General features: G+C 42.3%; 1 protein-coding gene across 1 annotated transcript in view; it reads right to left on the bottom strand.

The window, feature by feature from the left end:
- LOC144682978 (cilium assembly protein DZIP1-like) overlaps positions 1-23191 on the bottom strand; it is a 138693-nt gene that overhangs the window by 46388 nt on the left and 69114 nt on the right. The gene's annotated exons all lie outside the window — the stretch shown is intronic.

Below are 23191 nucleotides of genomic sequence, written 5' to 3'. Positions count from 1 at the left end.
CCAAGTCTTATATGTTTCCTACAAAACTAAATTAAACCTTTATTAACAGAAGAAATGATTTTAAATGCATATATAGATCTATAAATTACTACAATGTAACTTCTAAATCCCCTAGTTAATCTAGCTCCCAGTTACACTTTCGTTAAGGCAACAGTAAGACACATAGATTTTAAAAGGCCCAGGCAAAGAAATACGATACGCTGAACAATCCAATTCAAAGTGAATTTGCTTAACTTCAGTTCTTTGCAGACAGTAGCTTTCGGCTTAGATGCTGAAAGCTTTTCACACTTGTTTAGATCTTAGAATGTCTCCCCTTACACACAGCCTTCAATCATTTATACATATTTTCCCCTTTGAATGCAAATTCCCATTGTTTCACTATGTCTTTGGACTTTACCTTCCAAATATAAAAACCTCTTTTAGTACCAAGTTTACCAGTAATATTTAGGAAAAATAAACACACTGTTTCTTAACTTCCACTTGCTTGGTGTAATATTTCACTCCCTCTCTTTGAATCTAAGCTAGTCTGGTTTAATTAAAATGCAAATGTTCCCTTTACACCTTACATTCTAAAACTTCCCTCATGTTTACCTACTTAACGTTTCAAACTTACCTTATCTTCTGACACATCAAAGCCTTCAGGCCAGCTGTCTTTGATTCAATTAAGTCACACACAGGCATAGACCCATAGACACAAACCCCATTATTACTCTATTTAATAATAAATTCCAGTAACATTATGAGAATTATTATATCTTCCTGACACTGAAAAAAGAGACACGCTGTCTAAGCTTTTCATCTTGCATTCATCAGGATATATTGCAAGATTACAAACAGTAAAGAGAACAACAATTTATACTACATGACAAGAGAGTGCTGATTGGTTGACAAATGGACTCTGATTGGTAGAAGCGATGCCAGGGAGATTGCAGCAGGGAACAGTTAATTGGCAAGCTTTTGTTCAAATTCAAATCAGGCAGGTCAACTCTGATTGGTCAAGGCATTGCCATGGGGAATGAACCAAGGAATGGCTGTCTGCCAAGCTTTTGTTTAGTTGAACAAGACACAATGTTTGGATATAGTCCTTCTGTCTGCAAGAACAGGGCTGTGTGTGTGGATATATGTGACTTCTAGCACGGGTAAGTGAGCCACACTGTGAGCCCAACTGATAATCTTAAATTGGTTTTCAGTCTAATTCTTAGCACAATCAGTATTGTTTAGCAATTGTTGGCCAATCGCAGAATCACATCCAATACTGGACACTGTGTTTTGAGTTTTGCAAGCATGGGCTGGTTGGATACCATCAATGCTTTGCTTGTCACGAACAGCCAAAGGTACCTGCTGTTTTATATGATCCGCCAGTCATTGGGACATGCAGCCTACATACCTGGCATCACATCAGCACTGAAATTCATACACCACATTACTCATTTGTGTGATAGGCAGAATGTCTTTTGGCTTGATGCCAGCATCCTGCTTGAGGAGAATTGCACTTGTGTTGCTACTGCATAGTAACAGTATGAAACGGCTAGCTTTGCCTGTTGTTCAAATTTTTGAGGCACCCTGCCCTTCCAGTGTAATTTAAAGTAGACTGGGCACTCATTAGGACCAAAAGTGATGGCCTTAGCCCTGTTCATGTGTTTGTATAAAATACAGTGAGCAATGATTTGATCAGGGTAGCCATTATCCCGCAGGATTGCTTTGATGTGCCCTATTTCGGCATCAAGCTTGCACAGTGAGCAAATGGTTTGGGACCTATTTACGAGGCAGCTGTGGATAGTGAGAAAAAATAACTATCATCTAAGAATACACAGGTTAGTACAACAGCTTTGGCTCAGTGATAGGATTTTTGCTTCTGAGTCACCTAGTCACGGGTTTAGGACCCACTCACGAGGTTGAGCCCATAACCTTGGCTATCAGAGCAACACTGATGAAGTACTGTTATATCAGAGATGGTGTTTTTCATCTGACCTCTCAGGTCTGATCTGATGATCAGTAGGGGCACGCGATGAGACAGGCGACTATGCTGGAGTGAGATGGGGACCAAGTGAGTAACTAATTAGGTTCACCTTTTTCAGGTTTAAATATAGATTAAGAATCAAGCACTGACATAGAACTGACAACCTGCAAGTAAATTAGACTAGCTAGTTAAACAGAGAGCTGCCTGATTCTGACAGTTAACTGTCAATCAACTGAAAGCAGTTGGTTCAATTGCTGTTAATTACTGTAGCAGGAAACTAAACTAGCTAGTGAATCATCAGAGGGTCTATAAAACAGACAGGCTTTTCAAACTGCATGATCAGTAAGGGGCATGCGAGGAGACAGACTGTGCCGGCGTGAGATGGAGGCCAAGTGAATAGTGAAGTAGGTTCACATGGGAATTTTGTGCACAAGGGAATGAGGTGTGGTATACATAGGAATTATTCTAGGTTAATTAAGAAAGTAATCAAATTAAGTTAAACAACATTAGAGAGCCCATAAAACAGCAGGGTTTAGGAGAGAGAAAAAGTCCATAAAACAACAGAGAGAGAGAGAGAGAGAGCCGTGAGTTTACAGATAAAATCTCTAAGTTATGTCACAGGAGTCCCATAAGTTGATTGGTTGTAAGTATAGGCCTTTTTGGACTCAGCACAGAGGAGACAATTGGTGAGTTATTATATTATACCATACTGTAGTAAACAATTTATTACCACTGTAAAAAGACATTTTGTTGAAGCTTTGTCTTGCACTCATCAGGACAATGGTAAGAATACCAATGTCAGGAAGCAACAACTTTATACTGTATGAGAAGACAGTGCTGATTAGTTAACAAGTGGACTCTGATTGGTAGAGGCACTACCATGAAGTGAATGGTGACTGACAGTTAACTACCAAGCATTGTTTGAAATTTAAACAGGCAGCTTGACTGATTGGTCAAGGCATTGCCCTGATGAATGAACCAGTGAATGGCTACCACTTATTTTGTTTTGCTGAAACATGCAATGAATATGAATTTCAGTGCCAGTGTTAGATATTTAGGCCATACGACGCAAAGGATGTTGATAGTGGGGGATGCAGTGATGGTAATGCCATTGAATATCAAAAGGCAATGGTTAGATTCTTTCTTGTTGGAGTTGATCATTGCCTAGCACTTGTGTGGCACAAATGTTACTTGCCACTTGTCAGCCCAAGCCTGGACATTGTCCAGGTCTTGCTGCAATTGGACATGGACTGCTTCAGTATTTGAGGAGTTACGAATGATGCTGAACATATGCCATCAGCAAACATTCCCACTTCTGCCCTTATGATGGAACAAAGGTCATTGATGAAACAGCTGAAGATCATTGGGCCTAGGACCCTACCCAGGGGAACTCCTGCAGTGATGTCCTGGAACTGAGATGACTAACCTCCAACAATCGCATCCACCTTCCTTTGTGCTAGGTATGACTCCAACTAGTGTAGAGCTTTCCCCCTGATTCCCACTGATGCCAGTTTTGCTATGGCTCCTTCATGCCATACTTGGTCAAATGCTGCCTTGATGTCAAGGGCAGACACTCTCACCAGAACTTAATTTCACTTTTTTATCCATGTTTGAACCAAGGATGTAACGAGGTCAGAAGCGGAGTGACCCTAGCAGAACCCAAACTGAGCATCAGTGAGCTGCTTGATAGCACTGTTGATGACCACTTCCATCACTTTACTGATGATCGAGAGTAGGCTTATTAGTTGGGTTAGATTTGTCCTGCTTTTTGTTTCAGGACATACCTACACAATTTTCCACATTGCCAGGTATATGCCAGTGTTGTAGCTGTACTCGAACAGCTTGGATAGGGGCGTACCAAGTTCTGGAGCACAAGTCTTCAGTACTATTGCTGGAATATTATCAGGGCTCATAGCCTTTGCAGTATCCAGTGCCTTCAGCCATTTCTTGATATCACGTGCAGTGAGTCAAATTGGCTGAAGATTGGCATATGTGATACTGGGGTACTCAGGAGGAAGCCGAGACGGATCATCCACTCGGCACTTCTGGCTGAAGATTGAGCCAAATGCTTCAGCCTTAACTTTCACACTGATGTGTTGGGCTCCTCCATCATTTAGGTTGGGAATATTTATGAAGCCTCCTCCTTCAGTGAGTTGTTTAATTGTCCACCACCATTCACAACTGTATGTGGCAGGACTGCAGAGCTTAGGTCTGATATGTTGGTTGTAGAACTGCTTAGCTCCACCCATCACTTGCTGCTTATGCTGCTTGGCATGCAAGAAGTCCTGTGTTACAGCTTCACCAGATTAACACCTCATTGTCAGGTATGCCCGGTACTGCTCCTGGCATGCCCTCCTTCACTCTTCTTTGAACCAGGGTTGATCCCCTGGCTTGGTGGTAAAGGGAGGGTGGGGGATATGCCAGGCCAGATTGTGATTGAGTACAATTCTGCTGCTGCTGATGGCCCACAGTACCTCATGAGTCTTGAGTTGCTAGATCTGTTTGAAGTCTATCCCATTTAGCATGGTGGTAGTGCCACACAACATGCTGGAGGGTATCTTCAGTACGAAGATGGGACTTTGTCTCGACAAATACTGTCATGGATAGATGCATTGCAGCAGGCAGGTTGGTTAGGATGAGGTCAAGTATATTTTTCCCTCTTGTTGGTTTCCTCACCACCTGCCACAGACCCAGTCTAGCAGCTATGTCCTTTAGGACTCAGCCAGCTTAGTCTGTGGTGGTGCTACTGAGCCACTCTTGGTCATGGACATTGAAGTCCCCCAACCAGAGGACATTCTGCACCTTTGCCACCCTCAGTGCTTCCTCCAAATGATGTTCAACGTGAGGAGTATGGATTCATCAGCTGGGGGTGTCAATATGTGGTAATCAGCAGGAGGTTTCCTTGCCCATGTTTGACCTGATGCCATGAGGCTTCATGGGGGCCAGAGTCAATGTTGTGGATTTCCAGGGCAACTCCCTCCCGACTATATACCACTGTGCCGCCACCTCTGCTGTGTCTGTCCTGCTGGTGGACGACATAGCCAGGCATGGTGATGGTGGTGTCTGGGACATGATCTGTAGGGTATGATTCTGTGAGTATGACTATGCCAGGCTGTTGCTGGACTAGTCTATGAGACAACTCACCCAATTTAGGCACAAGCCCCAGGTGTTAGTAAGGAGGGCTTTGCAGGGTCAACAGGGCTGGGTTTATCATTGTTGTTTCCAGTGCCTAGGTTAATGCCAAGTGGTCCATTCAGTTGCTTTCTAATAAAAGCAAGGAGGGAGCATGAAAAGAGACAGGTAGCTAATATAAAAGGGAATCCTAAGGTCTTCCATGAGCATCTAAATAATAAAAGTGTGGTCAAGGAAAGAGTAGGGCCGATTAGGGGACAGGAGAAATAGCGGAGGTATTAAATGAGAATGAGAGAGAGAGAGATAAGATAACTGGTTTACTGGAAGAATTTACAATTGAGGAGGTGGAGGTGTTAGGCTATCTTTACTTAAAATAGATAAAGTACCAGGACTGGATGAGATGCATCCATGGGTTCTGAGGGAACTGAGAATGGAAATTGCAGAGGCACTAGTGACAATCTTCCAGTCTTCCTTAGACACAAGGTGTGCTAGGGGCTGGAGAGAAACTTGCAGTGGGAAGAGGATGACCTAGTCGTTGTGGTCCATGTAGGATCCAATTACATAGGCAAGACAAAAGGAGGAGGTTCTGCATAGTCAGTATGAGGACCTAGGCACCAAATTAAGAAGAAGAACCGCAAAAAATAATAATTTCCGGATTATTACCTGATTCACGTGCAAATTGGCATAGTTCAAATCAGATTAGGCAGATGAATGTGTAGCTGGTATGAGAGAAGTGGGTTCCAGTTTGTGGGCCACTGGCACCAGTACTGGGGAAAGTGCGATTTTGTACCATTGGGACCCGTGTTCCCAGGTAAGTAGAGAGGGTTTTTAAACTAAATAGTTGGGGCAAGGGATCAAACTTGGTAAGATGTGGTAAATCAAAGAGCAGAGACAAGACAAAAGAAAAAAGTATTATTATGGGAAATGAAAAACAGACTGACAGGAAGGGATATAGAGTGCAAATCAGAGTGTAAAGAGTACAAACAGAGTACAAAGGGATAGAGAGTATAAATCAACAGATGAAACTAAGGGGTATAAAAAGGATAAAACTGAAAGCTCTGTATCTGAATGCACATAGCATTCAAAACAAAACAGATGAACTAAGAGCACACAGAAATAAATAGTTACGATTTGATAGCCATTACAGAGACATGGCTGCAGAAGGACATGGATTGGGACCTGAATATTGAAGGGTACAGGATATTTCAGAAGGACAGGAAGTGAGGAAAAGGTGGAGAGGTGGCTCTGTTAGTTAATGATAGCATTAGCACAATAGAGAGGATGACCTAAGTTCAGGAAACTAGGATGTGGAAGCGGTTTGGGTAGAGATGAGAAATGGTAAAGGAAAGAAGTCACTTGTGGGAGTTGTGTACATACCGCTTAACAGTAACCACATGGTAGGGTTGAGGATAAAGGAAGAAATAATTGCAGCTTGTCAGAAAGACATGGCGATAATCTAGGGAGATTTTAATTTACATATAGACTGGAAAAGTCAGATGCGCAAAGATAGCTTAGATGAGGTGTACATTGAATGTTTTCGGGATAGTTTCTTAGAACAGCATGTTTTGGAGCCAACAAGAGAGCAGACTATACTCGACCTGGTATATTGCAATGAGATGGGAGTAATTAATAATCACATAGTGAAGGCCCCCCTAGGTAGCAGCAACCATAATATGATTGAATTTTACATTCAGTTTGAGGGAGAGAGGAGTAGGTCTGAGACTAAGTTTTTAAACTTAAATGAGGGCAATTATGAGGGCATGAAAGCTGAGCTGGCGAAAGTGAATTGGCAAATTAAGTTAAGGGGTAGGTCAATAGAGATGCAGTGGCTAATATTTAAGGGGATACTTCAGAATGCACAGAATAGATATATTCCACCAAGTAGGAAAAAATCCAAAGGGTGGACAGACCATCCGTGGTTGACTAGAAAGGTTAAAGGTAGTATCAAACTTCAAGAAAAATTATATGACTGTGCAAAGGTAGGTGCAACATCAGAAGATTGAACAGAATGTACAGAACAGAAAAAAATGGCTAAAAGACTAATGAGGAGGAAAAAAAATGGAGTATGAGAGAAAGCTAGCCAGAAATACGAAAACAGATACTAAGAGTTTTTATAAATATTTTAAAAAGAAAAGAGTTAACAAAGTGAGCATAGGTCCTATAGAAAGTGAGTCTGGAGAATTGATAATAGAAAACAAGGAGATGGCAGATGAATTGAACAGGTATTTTGCATCCGTTTTCATTATAGAGGATACAAGTAACATCCCAGCTATACACCAGGAAATGATCTCTCTTGGTCGCATCTGCCATTTATTGTGCAGTGTGGTGTGCTCGGACACAGTTTGCCTGTTAATTCTGAATATTAGGGTATAAGCTAGATATTGTAAATTGTTTTACTTTTCAGATTTTGTTTTGTAAAGTTTATTTTGTTTGTTTAAAAATCATTGAATCTTGTACCGTTATTCTTATTGTCAGTGCTTGGGATTTCAAACTTTGTTTACTTTGAACAAAAAGTTACTCATCCCTAACTGGATTGTAATACAGGAAACAGGAGACTGGAAGAAGGTATAGAATAATATTACCCAGAAGTCAGTACTGGAATTAATACTTTCCTTGATATAAATTAATGATCTAGACTTGGGTGTATAGTGAACAATTTCAAACTTTGGAAATTGCATAAAAGTTGGAAACACAGAATTGTGACGTGAATATTGATAGCCTTCAACAGACATGGACAGGCTAGTGGAATGGGCTTACACATGGCAGATGAAGTGCAAAGCAATACATTTAGGTGAAAGAATGAAGAAAAGCAATATAAACTAAAAGGTACTGTTCTTCAGGGGGTAAAAGTGCATAAAGCATTGAAAGTGGAAGGACAAATTGAGAAAGTGGTTCAAAAGGCATACAGGATACTGATGTTATGACTGATGCAGCTGCTAAAGCGGAGTTATTTAAAAATCCCAGAGGGAAACTTTTACTGTCATGACTTATAATTTTAAGTGTGATGTTTGAGATGCGATCTTAAATTCAGGAATCAGACCATCAGTTCTCTAGGCTTTACATTAAACTAATTGAAACATTTTATTAATTTACATAGGTTAAAATATATATACCTGGCTACAAATTACTACTATCATAACTTTTAACAAATTCCCAAACTAATCTCCATTAGGGCAACAGCAACCCATAGACTTAGCCAAACACCAGGCAAAGCATTTTCACCTTATGAATTCAAAATTGGGTTATTTTCACTGTGGAGCCATGTGGAGGCTTGCAGCTGCCTTTTGATCTTTTATTGCCTCTGCCTGCACACCTGAAAATTACTGAAGTCATACCTCACCACTGATTGAATTCAAATTCTCATTGTATCAACAACCTCTTTGAACTTCACCTTGTTACAATGAAACCCCTTTCATAGTAACACATTTATTAGTAATATAAAAATATGGCTTGGTTTCTGCTAGATAGGTGTCAAATTTTCACCCCACTTCTTGAATGCTCTATTCAAAAAAAAAAATGCAAATGCATGCTGTGTCTCTTCCATATCAAAACTAGTGCCCATCAAAGCACCCAGACTAGCTGGCCTTAATCCAATTAAGACACACCTGCAGAGTAAACCTCTATTTTAAAAGAAAAATATTTTCTAAAATATTATATACATTAATAGCACTTCATGACAACTGGGCTTCAAAATGGAGGCATAAAGTACAAAAGCAAGGAAGTTGCAATGAATCTTTATAAAATGCTGCTCTGGCTGCAACTGTGTTCAATTCTAAGCACCACACTTCAGGATGGATGTGAAGACCTGAGAGAGACTGCAGAAAAGATTTATGAGAATGGTTCCAGGGATGAGGGCCTGTAGTTACATGGAGAGGTTAAAGAAGCTGGGTTGGAATTTTCCAGCCCCTCATGCTGGCGGGATCTTCCGGTCCTGCCAATGCAAATGGAGATTTCAATGGCTCACCAGCCCTGGCACAGAGGGGACCTGCCACGATGGGGCTGGAAAATTCCTGCCCTGGTGTCCGGTTGGAAAAAATTGGACCATGAGAGTAAACAGAAACAGTAGAAGGATCTGTTACATTAAGAGTTAACCTGGTACTGAGTACAGTACTACCTATTGGTGATATAGAAAGGCACCTGACCTAGAACTTAGATCAGCAATATACAGCCAGGTAGCACTATGTAAGGACATGCCATGGACTCCCCTCCATACCTGTACCTTCTACAGTAAATATGTACATCAGTAATGCTAATAAAGGCTAACTTCTACAAGTCTGCTTAAGCAGTATACATCATGGATAGTGGCTACCCAACAAAACATGATGACAGGGGGAGATCAAAATCTACATCGTCTCTAAAAAAGACTAAAGAAATCAAGAAAAGGAAACCTCCAGCAAATATCTACTCAAAAAAAACCTCACTCAAGAAGCAAGAAACTAAGAAAACTCACCTGAAAAGCTCCAGAGACAGAAGATTCTGGCAGCAGGAAAAAAGGCAGAAGTTAAGCTCAAGCTAAAGGGTGGAAGCAGCTTCAACAAAACAGCTGGCAGTCAACAGCCTGCAGGGCGAGTAGAATCTTTTCAAGTTCCAGGGAAGCCAGTCCTGTCAGTCAGAAAACTCAGTGGAACATTCGTCACTAGCCCAACCTCCAATTTGGCTCCCTCTCAAAATGACCCCCGAGTCCAGAGTGCAACAAAACGCCTGTATAAATGAAGGCCTGAGTGCCTCAAAATTTTCAGCCTCCCAGCCAGCGAGACTTCTGCCCTCCCCACCCAGACCTGACCTGCAGCAGGCCGACGCCTTTCGATTGACCCAACCCACGGCCATTTTGTAGCTCCTTCCTCCCCCTGGCCTGTTGCCGCCATTTTAAGTTGTGCCAAGATTCCAAAGCCAGTGAAAATCTTCTCCACAATACCAACGGCGCTATTTTAAAATCATTCAATCTCTTAAAGGGGCATCCAAACTTTAAAATTTTTCAACCATGGATCACAATTCTTCATTGCCATACCCAATGTGCCTTACTAGGGCCTGGACAAATCTCACAATTGCAGTTCTTGGAGGAAAAAGGTTCCTCAGATATAGCACAGCTACAGGATTAAAGAAAAAATTGGAGGCAGAACAGGTTAGCACATTACTTTATTCAATTGGACTGGTTGCAGACTATATCATCGGCTGGCAAACATAGATGAATCATTTGCTAAGTTTGAAGATGTTTTAAAATCTTTTGACCTCTTTTTCAACCTGTGATCTAACAGAATCTTGGAACAGGAAAGTCCAGCAGCCTATCAATTCCTTATCATTGACCTATATTGCATGGCAGAAGGATGCAAATACAGGCATCTGAAATCAGAACTCACCTGAGAAAGAATTGTGGTAGGTGTCGTGGATGATTCGCTCTCCGACCTCTTCCAAGTCAAGGAAGGCCTCACTCGACAAGGCTGTCCAGCTAGTCAGGCTGTCCGAGCTGCGAGACCAACATCGAACCATTCTTAGAGCTGAGAGTACTTCATGAGGCAGAAGTCCACCACATCCAGCCACAAATGCAGAGACCATCCAAGCCAGGGTAAGCCAGCCACCATGCTGAGCGACTGTGCCAGGGCTGCGGGATGAGTTGCACCCACAGGAAGGACCAATGTCCAGCCAGTACTGCTAAACGCTTCCACTGTCACAAACGAGGGCACTTCAGCAAGCTATGCCAGTCATGCCCTCCACACCACGCAGACAATCTGAAAGCCGTTCACGAAGTTGAGGCCACTGACCTAGAAGACACGCAGTCCTTCTTCCTGGGTGACATCAGACAATGCGGCTCCTCTTTCTGGAATGCAGACACCACAGTAAACAGCCATCTAACCAATTTCAAGCTGGATTCCGGCGCCAGAGTGGCCATCTTATCGGATGAAGAACCGTGGTTCCAAGGCCGCTGGGGCCTAACCACGGGCGCCCCACTTTCCGGTGCAGGGGGAGTCCAACTCCTGGTTATTGGAATGATTCAAGAGCCATTAAGGTACAAACAGATCACAGAAGTTATGTACACCATGCGAAATAAGCCCTTTTCACTCCTCAGTAGAGACGCCCGCATAGCTCTCAACCTGCTTCAACCGGCAGAAGATGTGAAGATAACCATGGTCCCCAAGCAGCCATAAACCGCTCCACTCAAGTCCAATTACAAAGTAACAACCCATTGTTGACTTTCTTTATGAATTCTTTTCCCGAACCAAGGTTCTTCGAGAGCTAGACCAACTCAAAGCGCAGGAGGTTACCACAGCACTCCCAGTGGAGGTGACGCCGGAGCCAGAATGAGTTCCAGAAGAGCCTTTGCCTCCACAAGCGACCACAATGCAGTCCATTAAGATGATAACTTACACACAACCCCAGCAACTACCAGCCAGAGTGATTAACCACAGAGTCCACTGGAACCAGGTAGCACCCTGACACAAACACTACTCAACAAAGGTGAGCCACTGCTACACTCTTCTTCCATCCACAGGACGGCTCCTTCAACCCCAGAAGGCTTCCAGAAGCCGGGAAAGGCAGAAGAAGAACGAACGCAACCAATGGAAAAAGCGCATGAAGCCATGCCTGCTCCAACCCGGCTCCAACCAGTGATCCACCAGCAAGATCAAGAGCCCTTTGGTACTATCATTCTCCCAACCGGACGGCAAATAAGACGTGGTAGGGGTACAAGATCTCCAGCCTGCCTCAAACCCTGATTTCAAAGACTTGAAGGGGGGAAATGGGGTAGTATGAATTCTGTTAATACATGCAGTTAATGTTGTAATGTTAATCACAAGGTAGTTTAGAGCTAGAGTGATTATAGTTGCAACACTGAAGTTAATTACACAAGCCTTATGACAATACAAGACTTGAATCAAACTAAGTAACTATTGTCAGGAGGAGAGGTGAAATAGAAGGATCCGGTACATTTAAGGGCTAAACTGGGACTGAGCACAGTACTGCCTTCTGGTGTTATACGAAGGCATCTTACCTACAGCTTAGGTCAGCAACATGTAAGGACATGCCATGGAGTCTCCTCCAGACCTGTACCCTCTACTGTAAAATGTACATACTTAAGTAATGTGAATAAAGGCTTCTTGGTGACTTCTACAAGGCTGCGTAATGGTGTCTAAGCAGTATACACCATGGCTACTGACAACCCAAGAAAATGGATTGTTGGAACTCCTAACAAGTATGCATAAATGACAAGGGTAGCAAAGGTAAACATTGGTCCATTAGAGGCTGAGATGGGAGAATGTATAATGGGGTATAAGGAAATGACAGATGTTAACTAAGCAGCTAATGAGTGAGGAAGTGAGAATTAATATCAGTAGAGGAAAAGTACCAGAGAAACTAAAAGCCAACAAATCCCCTTTGCTTGATGGCTTACATTCCAGGGTTCTAAAAGAGGGGACTACAGAGATAATGCATAGAGTGTTTGTGCTCTTCCAAATTTCCCTAGATTCTAGAATGGAGGGTTTGTAAGAGGGCCCCAAAGTAGTGCTTTAACTTCTCCATGGAGCAGACAGTCAACTTGGTTCCCAGCCAGCCCTTTGAAAATTCACCCGGAGACAGAAAGGTGTTGGGGAGCAATCACAATGCATTTTACCAGCAGGTCTGCCTCTAAACCCGTCTCCACAGGGTCAGGAAAATTCAGTGTGCCACATTATGAATGGTTACAGCATTGAAAGAGGCTATTCATCCAGTCAGGAAAATGCTGGAAGCTATTATTGAGGAGGTCTTAACAAGGCACATAGAAGCTCATAATTAGGCAGAGTCAACATGGTTTTATGAAAGGAAAATCAAATTTGACATATTTATTAGAGCTTTTTGAGGAGGTAACTAACAGGGTTAGATGAAGGGGATGGAGTGCATGGATTTCCAAAAAGACATTTGATTAGATGCCACATACAACATTATTACACATGATAAAGGCTCAAGGGATTGGGAGTAACAAATTAGCACGTTTAGTGGGTTGTTTAATGGATAGACAGCAAAGAGCAGGGATAAATGGTGCGAGGTGCTGCATGGTGCAGCTATTTACAATCTATTAATCACTTATTTGAAAGTACCAAGAGTAACATATCCAAATTTACAGATGATACAAAGCTAGGCAGGATAGTTGTGGGGAGGACACAAAATAGCTGCAAAGAGCTTTAAACAGGTTAAATAAGTGGGCACTAAGGGGCAGAATCTTATCAATCCAGCAAAAGCAACTTTGGAGGTTGGTGACGGAGAGTTTTTGAATGGTCCGCGACAGGTTGGCAACCCAACGCATTCTCGTCTCAATTCAATCTTGCTGGAGGTGGGTTGCCGTGGGAACTGGCACCCGGCTCCACAGAGGCGAGCAGCCAATTAGGGTAACTAAGGCCCCACTTAGATACCCGTTCCAGAGCTTGTTGGCATTTCATGACATCAGGCTGCCTGGAGCCCAGGAGCTATCAGAGGTGAGATGAGGGCGACTGCCCTGGACATCAAATCAGCGCTTGACTGGGTGTGGCATCAAGGAGCCCTGGCAAAACTGGAGTCAATGAGTATCAGGGGAAATCTCTCTGCTGGCTGGAGTCATATCTAGCACAAAGGAAGATGGTTGTGGTTGTTGGAGCACATCATCTCAGTTCCAGGGCATCACTGCAGGAATTCCTCAGGGTAGTGTCCTCGGCCCAACCATCTTCAGCTGCTTCATCAATGAACTTCCTTCCATCATGAGGTCAGAACTGGGGATGTTGGCTGATGATTGCACAATGTTCACCACCATTCGCAACTCAGATACTGATGCAGTCCATGTCCAAATGCAGCAAGACCTGGACAATATCCAGGCTTGAGCTGACAAGTGGCAAATAACATTCACGCCACACAAGTTCCAGGCAATGGCCAACTCCAATAAGAGAAAATCTAACCATTGCCCCTTGGCATTCAATTGCATTAACATCACTGAATCCCCCACTATTAACAGGGGGGTTACCATTGACTAAAAAATGAACTGGACTAGCCATATAAATATGGCTACAAGAGCAGGTCAGAGGCTAAGAATCCTGTGGCAAGTAACTCGCCTCCTGACTCCCCAAAACCTGTCCACCATCTACAAGGTACAAGTCAGGAGTGTGATGGTATACTCTTCACTTGCCTGGATGAGTGCAACTCCAACAACACTCAAGAAGCTTGACACCATCCAGGACAAACAGCCCGTTTGATTGGCACCCCTTCCACAAACAATCACTCCCTCCACCACCGATGAACAGTGGCAGCAGTGCGTGTCATCTACAAGATGTACTGCAGGAATTCACCAAGGCTCCTTAGGCAGCAAACCCATGACCGTTACCATCTAGAAGAGCAAAGGCAGCAGATACGTGGAAACACCACCACCTGGAAGTTCCCCTCCAAGCCACTCATCATCCTGACTTGGAAATATATCGCTGTTCCTTTGCTGTCATTGGGTCAAAATCCTGGAACTCCCTCTCTAACAGCACTGTGCGTGTACCCACACCACAGGGACTGCAGCGGTTCAAGAAGGCAGCTCATCACCACCTTCTCAAGGGCAATTAGGGATGGGCAATAAAAGCTGGCCTCGCCAGTGAAGCCCAAATCCCGTAAATGAATTTTAAAAAGGTGGCCAGCTGGGGCTATCAAATTCTCCTTCAATCACCCAATCACGAAGCCACTAAAAAGTGAAGGCCACAGCCACAAGCAATCCACACTGATGGCCTTTACAAATGTGAGCATTCCTTATTTTTAAATTTTCATCACGCTTCAGAGAGTGCCCCCATTTTGAGGTATCCTTGTGGTCCCCTCCTACTTCAGGAACACTCATCTCTCCTGGTATGGCTGCCAACTATCCAGTGCTGCTGATTGGATCTCCCACCTTGGGAACCCATCCACCATCTGATTACACAGGCACAATCTGTCAATTGGCCATCTCCCAGAAAATTTGAACAGTGACGTACCTCTGACCAGTGAGGGACCCAGAAATGGTTCTGGGCTCTGAAATCTTTCACATGGCATAAGATTTCACTTAAGGTCACAGATGAAGTATAATGTGGGGAAATGTGAGTTTATTTATTTCAGTAAAAAGAGTAGAACAGAAGATTTTTATTTTAAATGGTGAGAAACTTTTAAATGTTGACGTTCAGAGAAATTTGGGTGTCCTCATCTAAGGAAGACAGAACGTTAGAATGCAGGTACAGAAAACAATTAAGAAGGTTAATAGCAGGTTGGCATTTATTGTAAGGTGACTGGATTACAAGAGTAAGGAAGTCTTGCTACACTCATACAGGGCTTTGATAAGACCACATCCGGAGTACGGCACATTCTGTTTCCTTATCTGACTTGGAGGTAGTGCAACAACAATTTACTAAATTGATTTTTGAGATGTCCTTTGGTAAGAAGTTGAGTATATTTGTAAGATACTGTCTAGGGATTCAAAGAATGAGATGCGATTGCGTTAAAACCTATAAGATCCGAAAGAATAAAACTGGACGCACCACCATGCATTGACCTAGGCACCGGAAATGACAATGGTACCCGTGCTCAGTCAATCCTGCAAAGTATTCCTTACCAACATTTGGGGGCGGGTACCAAAATTGGGAGCTATTCCAAAACTAGTCAAGCAGCAGCCTGACATAGTCTACTCACTGAATCATAGCTTACATCCAATACCCCAGACACTTCCATCGCCATCCCTGGATATGCCCTGTCCCACCAGCAGAACAGACCCACCAGAAGCGGCAGTGAAGTGGTATACAGTTGGGAGGGAATTAGCTTGGAAGTCCTCAACATTGACTCCCAAGGCAAATTGAGAAAGCTGTTACTAAAGTATAATTGAATCCTTCGCTTCAGTAATAGAGAAATAAGAGTACAAACGCAACGAGTTAAGCTAAGCTAGGCTAGGTCTCAGTTGGGGGTATTGAATTCAATTCTGGGAACAACACTTTAGAAAGGGTATCAAGACTTTGGAGGGAATGCAGAAGAGAAATATGAAAATGGTGACAGGGATAAGGAACTTCAGTTATGTGAGGCTGGAGAGAAGCTGGATGACTGGTTGGCCCAAGCGGAAAATTCACTGTTGCCTTCTATTCAACCTATCTAGTATAGATTATATTCAGGTCTTGATTGTATCACTATGTGACCAGGTTAAAAATATGATAAAATATATGTCTTTGTTGTCTGCTCAGGTGAAAATCTGATCCTTTAGCTTTCAAAGGCTTCAGGTCAATTTTCTGACACTTCCTCCTACCTCCACTTGGACCATGAGCCCACTACTGAACATCAAGCCATTATATCCAGGGCAGTCACTTCAGGACCTCATCGCCTCTGGAGATCTTCTCTCCAGCCTCCAAACTCATAGTCCCCAACCCTGAGCTGCCAGCTTCTACCTTCTTCCCAGAATCCATAAACAACACTGCCCTAGTCGACCCATCATTTCAGCCTGTTCCTGCTCTACTGACTGTATTTCTTCCAATCTCAACTATTTTTCTTCACTTACCTAGTCCCTTCCTACCTACATCTGTGGCTCTTTTGATGACCTACATCATTTCAACAGTTTCCATTTTCCTGGCCCTAACTCTTCACCACAGGCATCCAATTCCTCAACACCTCTATTTCCCACAAGAGAATCTGGGAGTTCTCCGCTTCTTCCTTGAACAAAGGCCCAACCAGTCCCTATCCTCCACCACCTCCATTGCCTGGCTGAACTTATTTTGCATTGAACAACTTCCCATTCAACTCCATTCACTTCCTCCAGATAAAGGGTGTTGGCATGGGTAACTACATGGGGTCTAACTATGCCTGTCTTTTTGTGGGGTATGGAGAACATTCCTTGTTCCAGTTCTACTCAGTCCTCTCCCTCATCTCTTTTTCCTATACATTGATGACTGTATCGCCGTTTCCTGCTCTCACCATGAACTGGAAAATTTTGTTTGACTTTGTTTCCAATTTCCACCTTTCTCTCACCTTCACATGGTTTATCTCAGACTTTTCACTTCCCTTCCTGGACTTCTCTATCTCTATTTTTGGGAAAAGGCTAGCAACTAATATTCATTACAAGCCCATGGACACACACAGCTACTTTGACTACACTTCCTTACACCCAATTGCTGCAAGGACTCTATTCCACTCTCCCAGTTTCTCCATCTCTGTCACATCTGTTCAAACAAGGTAACCATCAATACTAACACTTCCGATATGCCTTCCTCCTTCCTCAACCGGGGTTACCCCTCCCAGCATGGTTAACAGGCCCTCCACTGTGCACGATCTATTTCACTCAGTTCTGCTCTCAATCCTTCCCCTCCCTCACAGAATCACGATAAAGTTGTCTTGTCCTTACCTACCACCCCACTAGCCTCCGCATTCAAAGGATCATCCTCTGCCATTTCCACCAACTCCAGCGTGATCTCACCACCAAACACAACTTCCACTGCCCTCCCCCTTCAGTGTTCTGAAGCGACTGGTCTGCTTATCAGTCCTCCCCAATCAATAACCTCCATTTCCTATGGCACCTTTCCATGCAAGTGCAGGAGATGCAACACCTGTCTTTTTATCTCCTCCCTTCTCACCATCCAAGGCCCCAAACACTCCTTCCAAGTGAAACAGTGATTTATTTGTACATCCTTCAATTTGATATACTGTATTTACTGCTCATAATGTGGCCTCCTCTGCAATGGGGAAACTAAATGCAGACTGAGTGACCACTTTGCGGAACACTTCTGTTCAGTCCACAAACATGACCCTGAGCTTCCTGTCACCTGCCATTTCAATTCTCTAACTTGCTCCCACTCTGACCTTTCTGTTCTTTGCATGTTATAGTCTCCCAATAAAACTCAACACAAGCTTCAGGAACCTCATTTCATCTTTCAACTCAGCACACCATAGCCTCTGAGCTCGACATTATGTCCAACAATTTTAGATGATAACCTCTGTTTCCATTTTGTTTCTTTTTATTGATTCAGTTTTGTTGTGTTTCTTTCTTTATTCCTTCACGTGGCATTTGGATGGCTGCCGTTCACACCTCATCTGGACACATCTTTTGCTTCTTTATAATACCCATTACACTCCCTTTGGATTTTGTACCATGAAACCTTGTGTGATTTAATCTCTCCTCTCCTCCACCCTAGGATGGATCATCCCTTTCATTCTTCCACAACCTCATCCCTTCCAATTGTTCAAAACCTATTACATTTCTATCTTTACTTAGCTCTGATGAAGGGTCATTACAACCTGAAATATTTACTCTGTTTCCCTCCACAGGTGTTGTCTGACCTGCCGAGTATTTCCACATTATCTGTTTTTATGTTAAAAACAATGCCTTCCAAGTCATTATTGAGCTTTGTCCACAGATTTTTAAAATACAGTTGTAAACATTTTAAGTATGAAAATTTACTTTAATAGCTTATAGGCAGTAGGAACAACTATCATGTGGAGATTACCAACAGGAAAATACCACCTTCTAAATCAAGTTGTTGGACTTATTGTAATCATTGACTCAATGTTGATATCCTATAATTTAATATTAGCAAAATTAAAAATAGTTTTGTCAGCAGTTATCATAGATAACATGGCAATACAAATATTCGTAACTTTCCTTTCTGTCCGCCCCCAAAAATGTCTCAAATTAATATTAAAAATGGCATAGTTGTAGGGAAGAGGGAAATCGAATCACTAGTTTTAAAATCTATGGGGGAGAAATTCATTTGTGTTGTGCCATTTCTAGCCATGCAAACTACTTTGATTCCCCAGGGGCAGTCCTCGCAGTAGGCCACTGCTCTTGTGGGGCTCTTCAAAACTTTCAATAGAGAAATCCATGCAGACTGCAAAGATAGCAGCCAGTGGTGCTGCTTACACCGAGAGAATAGAAAAATATTCAGGGAAGTAGTCGTTCAATATTAAACGTAAATTATATTAATTGCAATTGGCAGGCCATATATTTAAGTGCAATGTACATACTCTACTGGTAACATCGTGGTGGAGGAAATAACCATTTAGATCCAAACAGCTTATAATTTTCATTTCTCCATCACATAATCCATGAGAAAATAAAAAAATGTAGGCCTCTGTTGCTGATCTGTATCATATGATCTCAAGGGATTGGACAAAAATAAAACATTTTGGCTTGTTACAATGGAAGTTAATCTAGCAAAATCTGAAACAGCTTCATAAACAAATCTTTCAATTGCAAGTAGAATTCTTTTTGACTTTTGTCTTTCAAAATGCCAGAGTTAATGTTGCACTCTATCAAGCTATCACCAAATCTAATGAAATTACTTTCTGAATGTAATAAAAAGGTAGTTAAAATAATCATATAAACATGGAAATCAACCACAACAGTTACAGCATGTGGTCCAGACATATATTTACAAAGTTATAATACAATTTATTTGGGTTTCTAATAGCTGAGTCCCAAAAATCTGAATGAAAGAACTTAAATGGCTACCTACTTGGAATGGTGCTTCCACTAAATGAAAACTACATCAGTGCTTCAGAGAAAGTTACATTTATAACTTGCTGTCTCTCCTTCGGTATCAAAGGTTATTGTGACCCATTTGATGTTTGTTTGGTCATTACACATGTTTTCAGGTTTTTAACTTGCCTGCTTAGAAATATGAATATACAAAATGATCCCCTATAGAAAAGGGAAATGTGCACCATGTAAATACTGTTTTTTAATGGTACTTTAATTTTAGTTAAACGCTTCAATCCAGCTTATAGATAAAATGTTTTTAGACATTAAGTCTAGCAAAATATAGCAAGAAAAATGGGTAAGCTATGGAATTAACTTGACAATTTAATATGTTCCCATTTTTCTGTAACAAAATCTCCAGATTTAGAACTGGAAAACCGATCATTGGATATACAGATCATGTTCAAATAGAATTCAGCACACAATTTGCTAGGAAAGTGAGTGAAATCTGGCATGTTTATTAACCTAGCATTTTCTGCTAAAATAATGGAGAGTTTAACAGTGCTTGGCATTATTGATGTAAATTATGCTATGGAAGAGATACCCCATGAATTGCAAAACACTAATTTGCTGGATGATTAGCCTCGTGAAAGAAGCAGCTCGTCCTCAACATCCCTGCAAGTTTTAGAAAGTTGCTGCTTTTCCATATCAATTGACAACGAAACTCACCATAGAAAGTTAGGGGTGGTATTTAACAGGATATGTATCATTTTAATCAGGAGATTTATGTCCTGCAATGCCAACCTCCCCAGCCCAGAAACAAAATAGTTTAAACTATTGAGTCTCATTCCGACAGGTAATAAATTGTTATTTGAGAACCATATTTAAAATAGGATCCTTTGGTGCAATATGGGTCACAATTTAATTTAACTACTGGATCAAAGGTTTCCCACATGTCGGTGAAGTTACCAGAGAAACAAAGGTGGGACAGGCATTTTATTTAGGTGCTTAAATGTGAGTTCTCATGTGAAAACTTCTGCAATTGCAGGTGCTCCACACTTCTTTATAAGCTACTGTTTAATTATGGTACTTGGCTTCAGGTATGATATTGAGACTGAATTGTTGGCAAGGGGGAAGTCCATTATGTGTGCTGCCACTGCTGCAATGATCTAAACTGATGTAAAGTTGGTGGAAGTGAACTGCCAGCAGCAAAAGTAACCTGAGTGGGGAGCTACAATGCAGCAGAGAAGGCAGCAACATAAGGCCTGTACTTGCAGAAGGTCATACCTTATAAGGTCTACAAGCAGAAGCTCAATTTCCTTGTCTTCTCAAGGAGGGCTGCTTGAGGAAGCTATGGATGCCACAACAATTGGTTGCCAACCTCTGCAGCTTTCCAGAGGATGTCCTTCTGCCAGCTGGACCCAGGGATATACCATGCCCAGTGACAGTGAAAATAACCACTGGCCTAAATTTCCTCACTTGTGTTACGTTTGAGGCTGCAACAGAATTCATTTCGAATGTTGCAGTTGGAAACTCACAACTGCATCAGGCAGGTCACAGATTATTTTCCAGGACCAACAAATATACAGGAAGAAAAAATCAGTTACGGAGCATTGTGTAGACATGTTGGTGGTGTGGTGGATGCACACAGGTGGAGCCTTGCAGGCTGTGCGACATCAGGCAACTAGCAGAGATGTCCCCTGCATGCGCCTGGAGCTTGAAATGGTGGGATTTTTTTCAGGTTGATGCAATACACAAATACAAAAATTGGCCAACAAATGTGCAGCTAACTCCTTCCTTATTCATTCCTGAACCAACAAGCTTTAGCAAGATGATGGGCCCTGTTCTGGGGTAATTTAAAGGATCATTCATCAAGTTGTTGCTGACGTACTTTTAACTTACTTGTACTCAATCCAAGTTGTTGGAAGCACTATACTGAGTTGCTGGAGAAGCATGAAGGTTTCTGCTGGCCACAGGGGGGCTAAGAGAGTTACATAGCCTTTGGTAAGTATGGAGACAGTAACGCCACTTGCTTTGCAGCATCAGCAGGACAAGCAAAGAGGGAACTTCAGCAGGTGGATAGGCAATGGCAAATGTTCAAAGAGCGCATGAGTGAACTGCAACAATTGTTTATTCCTGTCTGGCACAAAAGTAAAATAGAAAAGGTGGCCAAACCATGACTTACGGGGGAAATTAGAGATAGTATTAGATCCAAGGAAGAGGCATACAAATTGGCCAGAAAAAACAACAAACCTGAAGATTGGGAGCACTTTAGAATTCAGCAAAGGAGGACCAAGAGATTGATTAAAGGGAAAATAGAGCATGAGCGTAAGCTTGTAGGGAACATAAAAACTGACTGTAAAAGTTTCTATAGGTATATGAACAGGAAAAGATTAGTGAAGACAAATGTAGGTCCCTTACAGTCAGGAAAACGGGAATTTATAATGGGGAACATTTGGCTGACCAACTAAATACATACTTCGGTTCTATCTTCACAAACGGGGACACAAATAACATACCAGAAATGTTGGGGAACGCAGGGTTTAGTGAGAGGGAGGAACTGAAAGAAATCAGTATTAGTAGGGAAATGGTGTTGGAGAAATTGATGGGATTGAAGACCGATAAATCCCCAGGGCCTGATAATCGACATCCCAGAGTACTTAAGGAAGTGGCCCTAGAAATAGTGGATGCATTGGTGGTCATCTTCCAAGATTCTATAGACTCTGGAACAGTTCCTACAGATTGGAGGGTAGCTAATGTAACCCCACTATTTTAAAAGGGAGGTAGGGAGAAAACAGGGAATTATAGACCAGTCAGCCTGATGACAGTAGTGGGGAAAATTCTAGAGTCCATTAGAAAAGATTTAATAGCTGAGCACTTGAAAAACAGTGGCAGAATCGGACAGAGTCAGCATGGATTTATGAAAGGGAAATCATGCTTGACAAATCTACTGGAATTTTTCGAGAATGTAACTAGTGGAGTTGATGAGGGGGAGACAGTGGATGTGGTTTATTTGGACTTTCAGATTGCTTTCGACAAAGTCCAACATAAGAGATTAGCATGTAAAATTAAAGCACATGGGATTGGGGGTAGTGTATTGAGATGGATAGAAAACTGGTTGGCAGACAGGAAACAAAGAGTAGGAATAAATGGGTCTTTTTCCGAATGGCAGGCAATGACTAGTGGGGTACCGCAGGGTTCGGTGCTGGGACCCCAACTATTCACAATATATATTATTGATTTAGATGAGGGAACTAAATGTAATATCTCCAAATTTGCAGATCAGACAATGCTGGGTGGGAGTGTGAGCTGTGAGGAAGATGCAGAGATGCTTCAGTGTGATTTGGACAAGCTGAGTGAGTGGGCAAATGCATGGCAGATGCCATATAATGTGGATAAATGTGAGGTTATCCACTTCGGTAGCAAAAACAGGAAGGCAGATTATTATCTGAATGAATGGCTATAAATTGAGAGAGGGGAATGTGCAACGAGACCTGGGTATCCCCGTACACCAGTTGCTGAAGGTAAGCATGCAGGTGCAGTGCAGCAGGTGGTAAAGAAGGCAAATGGTATGTTGGCCTTCATAGCCAGAGGATTCGAGTACAGGAACAGGGGTGCGTTGCTGCAATTACACAGGGCTACACCTGGAATATTGTGTGCAGTTTTGGTCTCCTTATCTGAGGAAGGATGTTCTTGCTATCGAGGGAGTGCAA

Source organism: Cetorhinus maximus, chromosome 7, assembly GCF_964194155.1.
Source record: "Cetorhinus maximus chromosome 7, sCetMax3.hap1.1, whole genome shotgun sequence".
Classification (NCBI taxonomy): domain Eukaryota; kingdom Metazoa; phylum Chordata; class Chondrichthyes; order Lamniformes; family Cetorhinidae; genus Cetorhinus; species Cetorhinus maximus.
The sequence above is the reverse complement of the archived record's forward strand: the minus strand, read 5'-3'. Positions and strand labels throughout refer to the sequence as shown.